At 42.0% G+C, this 13,357-nt stretch overlaps 1 protein-coding gene across 1 annotated transcript in view; it reads right to left on the bottom strand.

Annotated features, from left to right (window-relative positions):
* NCEH1 (neutral cholesterol ester hydrolase 1) overlaps positions 1-13,357 on the bottom strand; it is a 62,549-nt gene that overhangs the window by 26,643 nt on the left and 22,549 nt on the right. The gene's annotated exons all lie outside the window — the stretch shown is intronic.

Genomic DNA, 13,357 nt, shown 5'->3' with positions numbered 1-13,357 from the left:
GCCAGACTGACAGGTCACACAGTGGGTGGGAAGGAAGAAATAGAGAGTGACTATGGACTGCCAGCAGTACTTTCCCTGCTGTGGAGATAAGGAAAGCAGTAGGACAATGGGCAGAGGGAAAGGGTAAAGAAAACCTTTTAAGGTAAGAGAATCCAGCAGGCCTTTAAGGAAAGGACCTGTGAACAAGGAGAGACAAAGAGAGAAGGCAATAAATGACAATGAACTGAGACCCTGGAAGGAGGAGACAGGATCTGGAAATTAGATGAAAGGGTTGGCCTTGAGGGAGGACTAGCAGGTGGGTTTATAGAGGCTGGAAGGAAAGCTGAGAGGGCTTATCTCCAAAAGAACCCCATTTCCATTGAGATCAGTTCTGTTTTTCCCCTAAAGACAGGGACCTTTCAAAGACTGCCCTCTTCAAAGGGAACCCTTTACAACCTGGCTTCCAGCCCCAAATCTCTGACTAAAAAAAAAAGGTCCTTATTTGGTTCCCCAGTGATCCCCTCACCCCACTGCCCTCACCAATGACCTACTGGGCCTCTCTGCAGGCATTTGACAGTTTGCTCTTTCTTGAGACTCCCTTCCCCCTTAACTTCTCCAGTCTCTTGTTACTCTAGCCAGGCTAATAATTAAGTCCTTTTTTTTTTTTTATTGATTGTTTCTTCCTCTCAAGCCCACTGGCCTTCTAAATGATTGTATTCCAAAGTTCCATTTTTAATTCTGTTTAACTTCACAATTCCTATTTTCACTGAGCAAGACAATGTACTCCTATGGCACATTGCCTAGCAAAGAGGAAGTGCTTACTAGGAGCCTATTAGGTTGAATGGTTATGACCTCTGTCTGTATGCTGGGGACTACCAAATCTCTGTCTCCAGTCCCTGATCTTTCTTAAGCTCCAGATCCATTCTTTCCAACCACTTCCAGGATCCTGCCTATAAGCTCTTCAAAATTAACATGCTCCACTCTTCCTCCTCTGCCCCCAACTCAGCAACTCATTCCATTAAATTCTCAATTAATGATCTAACCACAAATCTAACTTCCAAGCTAGAAACCTTTATTTGGCTCTTTTCTTCTCTCATGTGATAGCCAATCAATCACCAATTTATGCCAATTCCACCTGCCAGCATTTTCTGAATCTAGTTCTACTCTCAGCCTTAAGCCCCACTCACACTGCGGCCTTGATGAGATGCTCATTATTTCCCGTGCTTGCCTACTAACAGGAATTTTAGACAATACCTTCCTTCTCTATAACCTGCTGCATACTGCTGTTAAAGGTTCTTATCCTAAAAGGCTGATCACATTACCTGGTCACTTAGAAACTTCCACTGACTTCCAGTTTTCTACAGAGAAAAAAAATATATGAACTTGGCATTCCACTCTGACCTCACTCTCCATTCCAATCCTATTTCTCACTACCCCAGCCCTTTGTACTCTCTAGTTCTCTAGAGTTGAACATACTCAAGCACAACTTGCATAACTTATTTTTTTCTGTGCCTGCTATTGTCCTTGGCAATGCCCTTCAGTGGTATGCTGGACCCAGTTCTTGCCAGGTCACAAAAACCAATTGTTAAATATACAAGTCAGCTGACATTCAGGTCATTAGCTTGAAATTGGCCATGGCGGGAGTATTTACGTGATGGCAATCAGCGATAGCTACAAATCAGGGTTTCTTCACTCCCCACCCTCAGTAGGGCACTCCACTGCCTCTAGCTCACCCCTCCTCTCTCCCTGCTTCTCTAGAGCATAGCACAGTACTTTACAGTGTACACTAATGAAGTTGACCAGCCAAGGTTCAACCCTGACTCTGACACTTAAGAGTTGGTGATTCCGGACAAGTCACCAAACCCCTCTCTGCCTCAGTTTCTTAACCTGTAAAATTGGGAAGACCAAAATACCTACTTTGTAGAGCTTTTTTAGGAATGCCTGGCATAGAATTTAGTATATAAGTGAGACAGGGACCATGGGCTTAGACAGAATAGGGTGAGGGCCTCTGGAAAAAGCAAGGCAACATATTTACAGTCAAAGCAATGTAACAATGTAAAGTCTCTATCGAAACTCTGTGTTTCACATTATGCAAAGTCAAGGTCACACTAATTCTCTAGGGTAAAGATACCGGACTAGGAATATAGACATCTTCAATGACATCAGTTAAATGTCAAAAGGTCAGGAGAACCTTTGAGTGTTCTGCAAGGGTATCTCAGCATAACCGGTGACTTCACTGTAAACAGCCCTAGCAAACAGACAATAACCCAGCCTACCTTGAGGGCAGGACAGGTGGTACAAGTCTACACCCTAAGCCCTCAATTCCCAAAAATTCTCAAATGCCTATAAATCCCCTAGACAATGCACCACCCTGGGCTCTCTTGTCCCCTCCTGGCGTGAACCAGGAGCTCTGTCCTCTCACTTTATTTCTAAATAAAAGCCCTCCTATCTTGACTGTTTTCTAAGTTTATTCTTGGACTCCGCAAATAAGAACTCCAACATCATAAGTGCTTATAATGTTACCTCTTTTTATTTGCTCATGTCAGGCCCTCATAGCATTTCAGCATGTCATAGAATGAAGTCTCACTACCTTAGCTTAGCTATGGTAACACATAGAGTAAATCTCACATTAAGTTTGCAGCCAGGCTGACTCACCAGTTGCATGTTCCTAAACTGATAGATATACAAGGACTCTAGGGTAGAAGAGGTCCTTTAAGTGTTATAAGCCCATCCTCAAGGCTTTGCCAGGAAAAACGGTCATAAAGAATCATTTGCCATCCTCCTGCTTTGACATTCTTTGAACAAGGGCAGAAAGGGTTCAGGAAATACGTGATGGAGAAAAGAGAGTGCAGACCTTAGGCAAAGACCAGAGCCAAGGTCTAGCTCTGTCCTTCACTAGCTGCAAGACCTGGGCAAGCTTCCTATGTTCTCTAGCCCCGAATTTCCCAAATAAAGAGGGAAAACAAGAGTGCACATCGCCTGCAGTTGTCCCCCTCTCTGGAGGCCCTTCATTGGCAGCAGCCTTGCTCAGGCCTTTGGTAGGTCCCCATTTGGTTCAGGACCCTTGCTACACCTGTCCTTCCCTTCTTATATCTTTAACTCAGCATTTCTATAAAATAAACCTTTTATCCCACACTCTGAGAGTAGTCATGGACCAAGAGTTCTGTGTGAGCCACAGCTGCACTCTCTCCATATGGTAAAGCACTAGAGGGAATTATTAAGCCAAATTGTGAAACACAAATATAATTATGTAACAGCAGGGTTCTCTGAGGAGCTTGCTCTATTACAAAATTTCAAATTTATCTAGCCCAGTATCCAAGGATTACATTGCAAGCTACAAAGCAAACCTGAAGAAAGCCCCTCCATCACTCAGTTAACAAGGTGACCTAGAACAGAGAAAGGGAAGAGCACAGAGAGGGATCTGACACCCGAACCCCATCGCCCTAAAGCTCCCTGCTTGTTCTCTCACTCCCCAGGCTGCGATTCAATCTAGGGAGGCACAAAAAGGATAAGCTTGTCTTATTCCAGTTCTGTAACCTTTCTTACAATCACAGAGAAGACAGACAGTTTCTGTATTATGAAAAGATTTGCTCCAAAAGCCTCCTATATTCCATCAGGATATGTCAGGGGGAATAATAGCTCACATGTACTGACTGTCGCTTTCTGCCAGTCACTGTTCTCAGAGTTAAGGAGTCTTAGACCAAGAGTGGTCCAGTGGATCCAATGGTGTAATGAATTTTAAACCAAGAATTTTGGTTCCAGAACCCTTTACCATCCCCTGCTACTGCTACTCCCAAGTCAGTTTATTCTCAAACCTGTATCATAAAACTGGAAGATTTCACATCTGGAATGAACATTTAGCCTCCCATTTTACACAAAGGGAAACTGAGCCTGGGAAGGGCTCCATGACTCGCACAGGGTTAGTAGCTCCTGAGAGCAGCTGTCGCCTTCACAGCTTGGGGGGCAGAAGGCATCCCCCTCTTCCCTGCCCTCGCCAGCACATTTCTCTCGCAAGCCTTATTGAGAGGTCACACTGCTTTCTCAGCCCTATCTCACTCTCCTTGCCTTCCAGAGACAATGTACATGACAGTTGAGACTTCAAAAAATTGATTTGAGTTTTTTTTTATTCACATCTCAGTTGCCTAAAATAGCAGTAACTAGATTGTGAGCTCTTTGGGACAAGGTCTGAGACTTGGGGATCAAGTTGTTTTCCAAAGAGCCTCATGTATAGCTGGCCGTAAACAAATGTCCTTCATGAGGCTACTCAGGCTGCTAAAAGCCTCCCTTGATTGTCAGGACAAGCCGCATTTGTTTTCATCTCTGTGTCCCAAAGAGCAGCTGACTAAAGGCAGCACAAAAGAGCTGAACTTCTCAACAAAACCTCCCAAACTCCCTTCTGCTATATGGCAATTCAGAGCTTTGCCTGCTCATGCCCTTGGCCTGACTTCACAGTGTGTCACACAGAATACTACAAAAGTTGGGTTTAATTTGCTGCTTTATGTAAGGTGAAGGAAGCAGCAAATTAGACATGACCTTTGAAAAATTATTTCTTAAATGGAGTGCAAACACAAAGATACAAGCCAACCGATTTTGGAAAGATATCTACAGATGTCTGAAGAGTTAGATTCAGATGATTATAATAAATTAAGATCCCTATGTGTACATTCAGAATGTGATTTCTAATAAATATATACTATGTAACAAAGATAATAAATTATAATAATTACTCTTTAGTGCTTCACAATTTGTGACTGAACTTTTATGTGTTTGAATCTCACAAGGACTTGTACAATAGGTTAGAGCAGATTTTATACTCATTTTATGCTCATTTGAAGCTTAGAGAAGTTAAATGCCTTGCCAAGGATCATAAAGCTCTTATGTGAACAAGGCAAGTACTGGAATCCAATCACTGAATGCTATTGCCCAGAGTTCTGAGGAAAATAACTAAGCAAACCATTATTTAAACCTGAGCTTCTCCCATCACACAGGTTTTAAACATTCAAGAGTGTTCAAAGGTTCAAAATCAGGGTGGGAAAGGCGAGCAAGTCAGAAAATGTATCCCAAACTCTACCCTGCTGATAGCCTATTAGTCAGCAGATCTGCTAGGCTGGTTAGAACAATTTGCCTACCTAAACACTGCCTTAAAAAACTGGCATTAGTACAAAAGCCAGTGGGTTTACACCAATTAGAATTTCTATAACCAGCAGCTCAGTCATTCCTGGCCTGAGGCATAAGGAGACATGACAACCCAACAGTCCCAGAGGCTCAAGGATATAGTCACAGGCTTTTGTGGTAGAATCTGAGTCCCTAACAATGTAAGGTTTACATCTACCCAAGGAGAGGTTTCTTGATTTACCAGATGCAGGATATCGAAACAATTTAGTCCTGACAAACGTTTAGTCAAGATCCACAACAAAGAATCTAACAGGTATAATGTCTAACATATTAAGTCTATATCAAAATAGCTATACAACACATGAGGTAACTATATTGCCCTCCTGAGGTGCATTTATAGAACTTACACAAAGAAAAGGGTCCATATCTACTTTTCATCCACTCAGTAAACATTTGAGTGCTTATTGCATACCAGACATCAAAACTGGTACTGAGACAAGGGGATATACAAAGACGGGCTCCATGCTTAAGGAGCTGACAGTGCATAAGGTGGATATACATACACCGCAATGCCGTAGTGCGGTAAGTACCATGGGAACATACACAGAGAAGAAGTAACAATTTCCACCAAGAAGCCTACAAAGCATTCATGGCATTGATGACATCTGAGCTGGGTCTCCAAGGTTAAATAATTTGCCAGAAGAAAATGGGGGAGAATGGCATTCTATACAGTGGAACAGAGTATGGTGATATTTAAAGGTACAGAAGACCAAGGCTTTTTGGAAAGTTGGGATGAACAACTGTTCTGCGGCCCTGAGAGAAACAGCATCGGCACTGTATTTTAATATATCAAAACATTCTTAATTGATGGCTTTGAATCTGTTCTTTATAATACTTTTTAAGAACATTTATTCCCTTTTCTGTCCCCAACTCCCCCTTGCCTCTCAATAACCCTGACAAAACCCAGGGAAGTAAAAGTCTGATTCCACTAAAAAAGATAGAGCCCAACTGAAAGGACAAAAGGAGTGTGTCTCACCAGTAGCTTAGTAAATCATTAATTTTTAAAATTCACCTGCTTTTAAGAGGTTATTGAGAACTAGTCTTTTTATCTCTCATCTGTAGTATCACCATTCCACAATCAAAACTGTCCAGTCCAAGGCTACTCAAAGGGTGGTTCACAGACTGGAAGCATCTGAATGCAAATTCCTGTGCCCAACTCCACCCAATGGCATTAAGGAATCTCTCCAGGTGGTCTTTTGCACCTAGAGTTGAGAAACACTGGCCTAATTAATTCTAAGTGTTAAACAGTCTTTTATTAGGCAGTATTTGTAATTACTGATTTTCTTGGCAACGAAAACGGGTGAACCCATCTGCATTAAATGCTGCGAAACGCAGTGCTTGCAGTGAATGACTCGCGTTTCATTGACAACTGCCGGCCTCCCTCTGGATTGAATGGTCCCTTACCCTAATTCCCACTGATCTTCAAGACACCTCTTCTGTGAAGCCCGCCGGCTTCCACCTGTCGCCCCACCACCGGCGCCCCTCCCTTACAAAGAGCTAACTCCTTTATGCTCGGTGTGTCTTGCTCTCGGGGTCAAACGTGACTTAAACGCATCTCCATTTCTGCACCTCTCCTTTCTCAGTGTGAGGTTTCCTTTTTTCCGTCGCCCCTGTGAACTTCGTAAAGGCAGAAACCGGGTTGCAATTATCTGTATATCCAAGCACCTAGACGGGCGGGCGCGCGGCTGTGGGGTAGAGATGAAGGGAGGCGAGCGTCAGGGCTGCTGCCTAGGCTGCAGAGGACGCATAGGCCTGGCGCGCGGAGGTAGCCCCCTTCCTGCGGCAGCTGCACCCCACCCGCCCCCTCCCGCGGCCCCAGCCCCTCCCGGCAATGGGAACCACTCTTTCCGCGTCAGCGGGCCACCGGCCTCCGCGAACACCCTTCCCCTTTGCCACTTGCTCTCAGGACACAAGGGACCTAGTAGCTCTGCCGCCGGCCGCGAGGTAATAACGGAAGGCGCCACACAGGGTGTACACTGAGCGCCGTGGTCACTCGGCAGAGGAGTCCCAGGCCCGGCAGAAAATGCACCAAAGCCTAAGAACGGCTTTAGTGACGGCCTGCCAGTCTTTGCGAAATGCTGCAAAGCAGGACCAGATGGAAGCCAAACTAGATAAGGAAGTTCTGGCTCTGGAAGAACGTGTAGTGCCATCTATATAAAGCCTTGCTTGACAAGATCTATGATTCCACTGGCAAAATGGAGGGAAACGATGAGCCTTAGAGGCTGAGGATCCGAAGAGGTAGGAAGGGGAGGTGGAAGAGGTGGCACCTAATGAGGATACCCACTCAGAAGGGTCTGAACACGTGGAGACATAAGAGGGGGCAAGAATGAAAAGGAGAAAGAAAGTGAAGGAAAAAAAACCACGGAAACATTTGAAAATATTGGTGGGCTTTAAAAAGGGCCAGGTTTTTAAAAGAATATAACAATGTGCTACGAACAATAAACAACAATAAAATAACAATGTGACTCTATTCTGACATTTCTGTTTCTAAAATCTGTTAAATGGAAGCAATCAGATCCTGGCCAGCCCCTTAGTTTTGAATTTGATTTTCATTTTGAAAACAATATATCCGTACGTGGTGAAGAAGAGTTAAAACGGAGACTATTTTTTTCACAATCTCTTCTGTGAGGACTGGGAATTGAGGTTTATAAAAGTGGTCAGGCAAGTATGAAGTAAAGATTTTCACTTTGAAACCCATTCCCCATACTATCACACTACACATGAAACACCCCAGCCAAAAACTGAACATGTTCTCAGTGCTTAATTCTTCAGTCCCTTTCAGCCCTGAAACTGCCTAGTGCCGAAAAAGCAGAATCCAAGAAAAATGCTGCCTTTAGAACCTAGAGATGAGCTTTACTTGAGAGGAGAGTGATGGATTTGAGGAAGCTTGTGTTGGAATCAGAACACTACTGTTAAGAGGCTGGAAAACCCCCAATCCAAGTTTGTGTCCCCCAGGTCCCTCTCCGGCTTAGAAGTAGAAAAGGTTTAAGTTTATTTGCATTAGTTGTGCCCTCATTATTTTGCTATATAAATACAAAATGGCTCATAGTCACATTTTGCTTGTGGATAGACTGGCATACAGCACTAAAGGATTTTCAGGAAGAACATGTTCAGTCTGAAGACTTTTAGTTTTATAGTGAGTTTTGAATTGTGTGTGGCCCAGGATTTATAAGGACATAAGCATAAATTATTTGCCACTGTGGTGTTAATGAAACTTAGTATTTATCAAACATTTTCCTCCTCCCATATCGGGCACTGGGTAAATAAGGTGTCTAAGCATATTTTCTTTCTGGTAAAGCTTCTCTGAAAGTTACCATTTTATCATTCTTTTATGACTTAAAACAAATAGGATCATTAAATAAAAATGAGGGGAAGAATGTTTGCAACAGGCAATAGTTCTTTGTTTGAAGTTAGGTGCCTTTCCACACAGGTCATAAACATAATAACAGTGCATCTGCTCACTGCTTCTTCCCTAGCACTTAGTGCATTTTGCCTGGTATACAGTATGTGTACACCAAATGACTGTCCATAATCACACTTAAAGCATGTAATGCTTGAAAAAGAAATACACTGGTGCTTCCCATATATCTGAAACTACCAAGAAATACATTACTGTGTATAAGATTATTAAGTCTAATTTTAACTTAGCAAGTGCCCAAGAAAATCAATTCTAAACAATGTCACAAGACTACAAACAAACAAAAACTGGCAGCTTACCAAGGTGTAATTATCCAGACTACTAACCAGAAAAGGATACATCTGGGTGAAAGTTAATCAAGTAAATCAGTTCCTTAGGAGAGTTCATGAGAATTCAATCTGGTTCAGATGTCTCATGGGTTTATTTGGGAAATTAAGCCACATTAACATAAGAAGCCAGCAGATACCATCCAGTCTATGCAAGAAAAAGCCCAGGAGTTGAAACTCCGAGTTGCACAGAGCACCATTAAAGTTTCACCCTCTCTGAGTTTGTAAAGGGCCTCTGTTGACCTACTTCTCTTTCATCTCTCAGCCCTCATTTCTTCATACCTCTTGGCTCACCAAATCCCTTTCAGAAGGGCTCAATCCTTACTAATTTAAACCAAATGCAAACAATTTCACACAATTGTAAAACCTAAAGAGCGCACATATATAGACTCTCCTTGAAAACTGAAGAAAATGATGCTCAGAGAGGTGAGGTGACAAGCCCCACATCACCCAGCTACTGACATGTTTCAACTAGACCCTGAGACAGCAGATCCTAGCAGCATGTTTTTTTTACATCTCTACTAAAAAGAAGTTCCAATTTATCTCAAAGTTTCTGTGACCTTAACTTTTCTTTTAGTCTCCTACAATGCAAAATCACTTAACTCTGCACTTATTTTTGGTGTTTTAATTCTACATTCCCACCTTACTATTCCATCTGCCTCCCAGACCTAGGGCTAAAATATCCATGTTTCAACAGGATCCTGCTGAATCCTTGCTTTCTGCAGTCATTTTAGTACGTCCAGTGACCTGATCCTTGAGGTTTTTTGTTTGTTTTGTCATGTCTGGCTTTCTAGGCTTCTGTTGCCTTTTTACACAGAATGTTAGACCTGGAAGGAAAACTACAAAGAAGCTTTTCTCAAACTGAGTTCTTGGGAACAGCAGTTTGAAGAGATAATTCTGCACAAAGAATAAAGGGTTTTGTGATCCTATGATGGACTGAGTTTGGGAAATGTCTGTATATCAAGTCTTCTCTGTGAGATTCACAAGCGCAACTGCTTCGAGAGAGACTGACAAGCCCCAGCAGTAAATGAGACATTTATTTAACTCTACTTAGTCTTTAATCTCTTCACACCTACGAACTTTCCTTAAACCTCACTTAGTCTAGCCCCCTTTACAAATCAAAACAGAACCCACATGTGAATGACTTACTAAGGTCACCTCTATTCTGGGGCCATAGCTAGGGATCCAATCCAGCTCTGACCCAGGCCAGCACCTACTTGCAAAGCATTATTTCTCCTCTGCTGGATCCAATTCTTTCTGGTCTTCAGCACACACAATATTCAACCCTTTGACCCAAGATGGACTGCAAATGTTCACAGTGTGCCTGTGGGGGAAGGTGGATGTTTGATCTTATTTCAGCTTGATCCTGTAACTGGGTTTCCTCAGTTACACTTCTATGCAACACTAAACACTGGGACAAGAACCTGCGAAGCCCTCCTAAGGATCTTTCTCAGGGGTTCCATGCCCAGAACAAAGTGTCAGGAGGTAACTTGAAGATGAGACTTTTCAGATGGGGCTCCTCATCATTAGGTCAAAGGGTTGGGTGAACGTAGACCCCTCCAAAAGTTTAGTGGTAAATGCCAAACTGCCCTTCCTTCCCCTCCATGCTTCCTTTTCATTTTTGCCAAGTTTTTCCAGTTGTTTCTAGAGACCTTACTATGTCATGAATCAAGGTCTCCTCTCCATTTTTTTCTTGGGGAGAGGGATAACTAGGAAGAATTAACCCAAAGGAGGAGTTTTAAGAGAATGGAAACATGCTTTGCATAAAGAGAGGTGGGCCAATATTAGAGGTCACTATTCTCCCAGGAGAGGAAGGCCACAAACCAACAAGAAGGGAAGTTCTTCCAGCCGTCACTAGTCCCAGCTCTGCAAACTATTCCTATCACCATGAAAAGACAAAATTACAGGCAAACCAAGATCACAGAGACACAAGAGAAGGAGACAGACCTAACCAGTCTTCCTGACAAAGAATTCAAAATAAAAATCATAAACATGCTGACAGAGATGCAGAGAAATACGCAAGAGAAATGGGATGAAGTCCGGAGGGAGATCACAGATGCCAGAAAAGAGATCACAGAAATGAAACAAACTCTGGAAGGATTTATATGCAGAATGGATAAGATGCAAGAGGCCATTGATGGAATTGAAACCAGAGAACAGGAACGCATAGAAGCTGACATAGAGAGAGATAAAAGGATCTCCAGGAATGAAACAATATTAAGAGAACTGTGTGACCAAGCCAAAAGGAACAATATCTGTATTATAGGGGTACCAGAAGAAGAAGAGAGAGGAAAAGGGATGGAAAGTATCTTGGAAGAAATAGTTGCTGAAAACTTCCCCAAACTGGGGGAGGAAATAATCGAACAGACCACGGAAATACACAGAACCCCCAACAGAAAGGATCCAAGGAGGACAACACCAAGACACATAACAATTAAAATGGCAAAGATCAAGGACAAGGAAAGACTTTTAAAGGCAGCTAGAGAGAAAAAGGTCACCTATAAAGGAAAACCCATCATGCTAACATCAGACTTCTCGACAGAAACCCTACAGGCCAGAAGAGAATGGCATGATATTTTTAATGCAATGAAACAGAAGGGCCTTGAACCAAGGATACTGTATCCAGAACGACTATCATTTAAATATGATGGTAGGATTAAACAATGCCTAGACAAGCAAAAGCTGAGGGAATTTGCTTCCCACAAACCACCTCTACAGGGCATCTTACAGGGACTGCTCTAGATGGGAGCACTCCAAGAAAGAGCACAGAACAAAACACCCAACATATGAAGAATGGAGGAGGAGGAATAAGAAGGGAGAGAAGAAAAGAATCTCCAGACAGTGTATACAACAGCTCAATAAGCGAGCTAAGTTAGGCGGTAAGATACTAAAGAGGCTAACCTTGAACCTTTGGTAACCACGAATCTAAAGCCTGCAATGGCAATAAGTACATATCTTTCAGTAGTCACCCTAAATGTAAATGGACTTAATGCACCAATCAAAAGACACAGAGTAATAGAATGGATAAAAAAGCAAGACCCATCTAGATGCTGCTTACAAGAAACTCACCTCAAACCCAAAGACATGTACAGACTAAAAGTCAAGGGATGGAAAAACATATTTCAGGCAAACAACAGTGAGAAGAAAGCAGGGGTTGCAGTACTAGTATCAGACAAAATAGACTTCAAAACAAAGAAAGTAACAAGAGATAAAGAAGGACACTACATAATGATAAAGGGCTCAGTCCAACAAGAGGATATAACCATTCTAAATATAAATGCACCCAACACAGGAGCACCAGCATATGTGAAACAAATACTAACAGAACTAAAGGGGGAAATAGACAGCAATGCATTCATTGTAAGAGACTTCAATACACCACTCACTGCAAAAGATAGATCCACCGGGCAGAAAATAAGAAAGGACACAGAAGCACTGAACAACACAGTAGGGCAGATGGACCTAATAGACATCTATAGAACTCTACATCCAAAAGCAACAGGATATACATTCTTCTCAAGTGCACATGGAACAGTCTCCAGAATAGACCACATACTAGCCCACAAAAAGAGCCTCAGCAAAATCCAAAATATTGAAATTCTACCAACCAATTTTTCAGACCACAAAGGTATAAAAGTAGAAATAAATTCTATAAAGAAAACAAAAAGGCTCACAAACACATGGAGGCTTAACAACATGCTCCGAAATAATCAACGGATCAATGAACAAATTAAAATAGTCATCAAGGAATATATAGAAACAAATGACAACAACAACACAAACCCCCAACTTCTGTGGGACGCAGCGAAAGCAGTCTTAAGAGGAAAGTATATAGCGATCCAGGCACACCTGAAGAAGGAAGAACAATCCCAAATGAATAGTCTAACGTCACAATTATTGAAATTGGAAAAAGAAGAACAAATGAGGCCTAAAGTCAGCAGGAGGGACATAATAAAGATCAGAGAAGAAATAAACAAAATTGAGAAGAATAAAACAATAGCAAAAATCAATGAAACCAAGAGCTGGTTCTTTGAGAAAATAAACAAAATAGATAAGCCTCTAGCCAAACTTATTAATAAACAAAATAGATAAGCCTCTAGCCAAACTTATTAAGAGAAAAAGAGAATCAACACAAATCAACATAATCAGAAATGAGAATGGAAAAATCACGACAGACTCCACAGAAATACAAAGAATTATTAAAGACTACTATGAAAACCTATATGCCAACAAGCTGGAAAACATAGAAGAAATGGACAACTTCCTAGAAAAATACAACCTTCCAAGACTGACCAAGAAAAAACACAAAAGTTAAACAAACCAATTACAAGCAAAGAAATTGAAACGGTAATCAAAAAACTACCCAAGAACAAAGCACCTGGGCCGGATGGATTTACCTCGGAATTTTATCAGACACACAGAGAAGATATAATGCCCATTGTCCTTAAAGTTTTCCAAA

The sequence above is a fragment of the Manis javanica genome, chromosome 3 (assembly GCF_040802235.1).
Source record: "Manis javanica isolate MJ-LG chromosome 3, MJ_LKY, whole genome shotgun sequence".
NCBI lineage: Eukaryota > Metazoa > Chordata > Mammalia > Pholidota > Manidae > Manis > Manis javanica.
Note: the sequence above shows the minus strand (reverse complement) of the source record. Positions and strands in the feature narration are given on the sequence as shown.